Here is a 6,441-nt window from a genome sequence, read left to right as displayed (position 1 = left end):
ATTATGCATTCCCTTGCAGTTCTCAAGAAGAGGATTGTTCTTGTTTCCTGCTCTTATTGCTCTCATTTCCTATATTGTGTGAATAGGATTGCCGCCTTTGGAAAATTCTTACCATGAAAATGATCATCTATATATTATATAGATATAGTCCAATGTGATATTTATTTAGACCACAAAACCAGTCATAAGGGTATTTTTTTTATTATTATTAAGATTTATACATCATCTGAAAGCTGAATAAGCTTTCCATTGTTAGGGTAGGAAAATGTTTGGCCAAGATACTACTATTTGATAATCTGGAATCTGAGAGTTGCAAAAAAAAAAAAAAAAAAAAAAAAAAATAATATATATATATATATATATATATATATATATATATATATATATATATATATATATAATTTGCTTGTCCTTTGCTGGTTTATGCTGGTCCTTAGCTGATTTACCAAAGGACCAGCATAAACCAGCATCCCATCTTCAAAACCTACCTAACCAGCATGGTCATTTTTTCAACAGGGATAAAAGAAAAATTGATAGCTAATTCTGACCCAATAAACCAGCATAAACCAGATAAGGACCAGCATAAACCAGCAAAGGACCAGCATGAATCAGCAAAGTACCAGTATAGACCAGCAAAGCACCAGCATAAACCAGCTAAAACCAATATCCCAGCATCAAAACCTGCCTAACCAGCATATCCTGTTTTTTTTTTTTTTTTTGGTAGCTAATTTTGACCCATAATGTATTGTTGGGTATTGCCACAAATACACCAGTGCTGCGTGTGACTGGTTTTGCGGTCCAGGGTCACATATTATTCAAGCACAGGTGAACACGTTTTAATAAATCACCAAATTTGATGATTCATATGTGCAAAACGGGTGACAACGTTTAATAATAACTACACACATGAAGAAAATTGTTGGTACCCTTCGGTCAATGAAAGAAAAACTCACAATGGTCACAGAAATAACTTTAATCTAACTTAATATTTTGTTGCACAACCTTTAGAGGCAATCAAACGCTTCCTGTAACTGTCAATGAGACTTCTGCACCTCTCAGCAGGTTTTTTGGCCCACTCCTCATGAGCAAACTGTTCCAGTTGTTTCCGGTTTGAAGGGTGCCTTTTCCAGATGGCATGTTTCAGCTCCTTCCAAATATGCTCAATAGGACTGAGGTCAGGGCTCATAGAAGGCCACTTTAGAATAGTCCAATGTTTTCCTCTTATACATTCTTGGGTGTTTTTAGCAGTGTGTTTTGGGTCACTGTCCATTGCAAGACCCATGACCTGCGACTGAGACCAAGCTTTCTGACACTGGCCAGCACATTTCTCTCTTGAATCCCTTGATAGTCTTAAGATTTCATTGTAGCCTACCCTCCACAGATTCAAGACACCCTGTGCCAGATGCAGCAAAACGATCTGACACTGATGTTCCTTGAGCATGAAGTTCACCTTGGATCTCTTTAGAAGTCTTTCTGGGCTATTTTGTTACCATTCGGATTACCCGTCTCTTTGATTTGTCGTCAATTTTCCTCCTGCGGCCACGTCCAGGGAGGTTGGCTACAGTCCCATGGATCTTAAATTTCTGAATAATATGTGCAACTGTAGTCTCAGGAACATCTAGCTGCTTGGGGATGGTCTTATAGCCTTTACCCTTAACATGCTTGTCTATTATTTTCTTTCTAATCTCCTGAGACATCTCTTTCCTTCGCTTCCTCTGGTCCATGTTAAGTGTGGTACACACCATGTCACCAAACAACACAGTGACTACCTGGAGCCCTATATTGCTGCGTTCCAGGAAGGTTTTTGAGCTCGTAAATCACAACTTCAAATCACGACTTTGTAGCGTTCCAGGCAAGTCACCCCAAAATGCCTGAGTGCATTTATTATTATTACATTATTATTAATTTGTTTGCAATGTTATATTGTCCTAAAGTCTATTTTTTTCACTGTGTACCACTTGCATAAACACCACACCCGTAGGTGCTGACATAGTGGTTTCGCGGGCTATGTTACGTCAGAACTCGCAACTGGGAGTACATCAATCTAGTACGAGTTCACAAGTGGGAAGTCACGGTTTTGACTGCCGTTCGGGTGCACTTTCATGGGTAGAAGGTTGGAAAAACACGGGTAACGGGTTGCCTGGAACGTGGCATATATAGGCCCACTGACTGATTGTAGACACCTGTGATGCTAATTAGTGGACACACCTTGAATTAACATTGTCCATTTGGTCACATTATTTTCAGTCTTTTCTAGGGGTACCATCATTTTTGTCTAGGCCTGTTTCATGAGTTTATTTTTTTTTATAATTCCGTTGAAGCATGGTTGAAAAGCAATGTCTGACTTTCATTGGTTAACATTCATAGAATTTTTATTTATTATTACTTTTGTCAGATTAAAGTTATTTCTGTGACCATTGTGAGTTTTTCTTTCATTGACCGAAGGGTACCAACAATTTTGTCCACGTGTGTATGTTGTTGGCCAAAAGAGGGCGCTGCTCATTACAGTAGCTTCAAGTAGCGTTATCGCTTGTTTTTGCTTTACTAAAAACTTGCTAGTAGGCTAGTAGTTTTGCCTTTGAAAACTGGACCAATCATCATGTTATCATTGCATGTGTGAGCTTTCGTTCATCAAAATTTTGTTTGTGTGGACTTTCAATGAATGGACAAAAAGGGAGTATCGTTATATTTTGTTAGTGTTCCAAAGCCCTGCTGAAAAAACCAGCATATGCTGGTTAGGTATGTTTTGGTGCTGGGATGCTGGTTTTAGCTGGTTTATGCTGGTCCTTTGCTGGTTTATGCTGGTCATGTTGCTGGTCAAGGACCAGCATAAACCAGCAAAGGACCAGCATTAACCAGCAAAATGACCAGCATAAACCAGCAAAAACCAGCAAGGGACCAGCATAAACCAGCAAAGGACCAGCATATACCAGCTAAAACCAGCATCCCAGCACCAAAACATACCTAACCAGCATATGCTGTTTTTTTCAGCAGGGAGATGAGTGGAATTTTTGTAGGTTTGGAATTGAACTACACGAGGGCAGGTAAATGATGACAAAATGTTCATTTCTGGGTGAACTTCTTTAATGTCAGGCTGTTTTAAATGCGGTCATTGTTGTTATCTTTGATTAAGTAACTACTATTTAAACTGATAATAAATGTGACATCATTCCTCATTTAAAAGCTGTTTAACGAGGCACGTCACTATGCATTGTAATGTATATTGTCTTTAAGGAATCTTGTTTTTGCTTTAATTTCCTTTCATTTAAAGGACTTTTAATGCAACCTGAAGGCCCAAGTGCAACACTGAATGCACCCACTGGAGGGCGGTATGAACATACTGAAAGAAGACCAACCATCGTGAGAACCTCCTTTATTAAAATACATAATACATAACCAAAATTCTATGTGTGTGAGAGTGTATGTGTATATTCTGGATTTTATTTTCAGGGAATATGTTGTTTAAATGTGTTTTTCTGTTTTATTTTTCAGTGACCCTAAAGTTGCTGAACCCACTGACATGTGTTTCTAAGATAACTCCAGGTAAAAGCAAGCTAATCAGAATCAATATATAACTAAGAGTCAATATATTAAGAGGCAAACTCGTTTTACCTATATGTCTAATCCGAGACTAAGCTCCTGAATCTGACACTAAACCTCAGTAAATGGTTTTATGTGTAAACAGTGAACAGTGGAACATTTTGCTGCACACCCTAACAGACCTCATGTCTGCCATTTTACTAAGTGTCCTTCTTTCACTGTCTACATTTTAAAACACTGTAGTATTTTACAGATATTGTTAAAGTCATTCCTTATTTCAGACTGATTTATTGCTATAATTGTAGGTGTTATACAAATGTTTTGATATTCAGCTTTATTTCGAGGTTTGAATATGCATGCATGTGTATGTCTAGCAAAAGACTGAGCCATTTGTTTCTTGTACCACAAGTCTTTGTGGATTTGTAGTTATAGAGTAGTACTGGAGTCATCATAGAACTATGACTTTTAGTTTAGTTAAGTATGACTTTTAGTTAATTGCATATAAATGCTGTATAAAACCTAGCATTTTAGATTCTAGTTAGAAGTGTATCTAATTATAGTTACAGACTTGACTTTGTATCCCATGTGTGTTGCCATCATAACCATTCCTCATTACAATGGCGTGATATCAGTTATTTTTAACTGTAAAAAAATTTATTTGTAGAATTTTTGTGGAAATATCACTGGTAAATTCTCTTTAAAATAACTCGAGTTATAGTTATATCTCAACATATACACTACTGTTCAAAGTTTTGGGGTTTGGAGTTTCTTATGACCACCACAGTGTGTATTTATTTGAAAAAAAAAAAATACAGTAAAAACAGTAAGATGTGAAATATTGTTAGCATTTAAATTATTCTATACTATATATTTTAAAATGTACTTTTTATTCCTTTGATGATAAAGCTGAATGTCCAGCTGCAGTTACTCCTGTCTATAGTGTCACATGATCCTTCAGGAAGCATTCTAATATGCTGATTTGCTGCTCAAGACACTCAAGAAAAATTATTATTATATTACAAGTAACGCAAGTTACGTAATAATATTTTTTTTCCCCCAAGAAACTAGTAAAGTAATGCATTACATTTTAATTGACAAGAAAATATCTGAGTTAGTTTTTTTTTAAATAAGTAACGCCAGTTTTTTATTTATTGATTAAAAGCTCTCCTGTTCCCATGTTGAGAGAAATTGTAAGATGTTACTTTAGTTCTAGAATAAATGTGAACATGCATTAATTCATCTCACTCACTGAAAAACAAATACAGTATTCCTCAAAATTAATAAAAACAGTAAAATCCAATGCAAACCTGCAATAATTAAATGTTAAATAATACAAATATACTTTATGTATTTAATCCCATTTTATGAACCGATGTCTTTGCTGTCAACCATTGATGATTCAATTCATCCATACTAATAAGCAAAAATTACTCAAGGTAATCTAACATTTGTTTTCCTTTTTTTTATTGCTGAAGAGTTCAAATGTTTTCTTCTGTGGTCTACTGTACAGGCTTTTGGTGTGAAAAGGCTTTTACATTTGCCAGAAATAGAACTTTTTATATTAAAAACAAACAAGCAAGCCCTGCTCAGATTTGAAAAGTAACGTAACACATTACTTTCCATAAAAAGTAACGTGTAAGTAAGTAAGTGATGTAATTAGGGAGTTACTCAATATTGTAATGCATTAGTTTTAAAAGTAACCTTCCCCAACACAGTGATTGACAGTGTTGAAAACAGTTGTGCTGCTTCTTATTTTGTGTAAGCCTTGATACTTTATTTCAGGATTCTTTGATTAAAAGAAAGAGCAAAAGTACAAAAATAATTTAAAAAAATTGATTTTTTTAAACAATGTAAAAGTCCTGTCACTTTTGATCAATTTAATACATCTGTGTTAAATAAAAGTATTAGTTGTTGAAAAAAAAAAATCCTATTGACTGTATTGACAAACTTTTGAATTATAGTGTATTAAGGGGAGACACTGCAGGCAAAAACGCAGTTTTTTTCATGCACCTACCAAGTTTACGATTTTGGGCTTTTTGGTTTTCCAAAAAGTGTTTTTTTTTTTTTTTTTTCAGACTAGTGGAAAGAAAACATTCAAAAAGCACTGTTAAGTGTTTCTTTTATAGCGCTTTATCTATTTGTGTCAATAGATTTAAATTACAATATGAGTTTTTTTCTCCTACACTGAGCGATAAATCTCCTTTTCAGTAGCACTTACACACACCAAACTTTACATTTTTATTCCTGTCTATATCCTGAAGGTTTTTACAGAAAGATTTGTTTATATATAATTTTCTTGATTTTATACAACATTTATTCCCCAAAAATAGGAAAATATAGTGTTTCCTGGCTGTTCAAATGTTTTTTTTTTCTGAATTATGTCGAGACAAAATAAGATAGCCAAAATCTTTCTAATTCTAATTTGTCAAAAAAATTAAACAAGAATTTTGAAACTGACTTCATCCAGTTTTTAGATTTTTGTACTAAAAAATGTTTGCAAATTAGCGCATATGTCATTAAATAATGCCTCATTTGCATATTTAAACTTAACATTTTAGAAAACTTGTAATACAAAAAATGTTTGCAGTTATCAAAGTAATCAATCAACTGGATAAGTAAGGTGATAACTATTAGTTTTTTTTACCCTATTCACCTGCAGTGTCTCACCTTAAAAGTATTATTTTATCTAATGTCTAATTAACACTTAAAGATGTTAATTGTCAGGTAATGTTTAAAAACATAAAGAAATTTACTTGATTCCATAGAATAAAAATGACCATTTAGGTGGTTATGTATTAATAGAGGTTAAGATCTAGTGTTAAAAAAACATCTTAAGGATATGTCTACACGTATGAAGTAAGATTCTAACATGTATGCATGTTACTCTCAGTGTTGTTATAT

Source organism: Garra rufa, chromosome 9 (assembly GCF_049309525.1).
Source record: "Garra rufa chromosome 9, GarRuf1.0, whole genome shotgun sequence".
NCBI classification, from domain to species: Eukaryota; Metazoa; Chordata; class Actinopteri; order Cypriniformes; family Cyprinidae; genus Garra; species Garra rufa.
The sequence above is the reverse complement of the archived record's forward strand: the minus strand, read 5'-3'. Positions refer to the sequence as shown.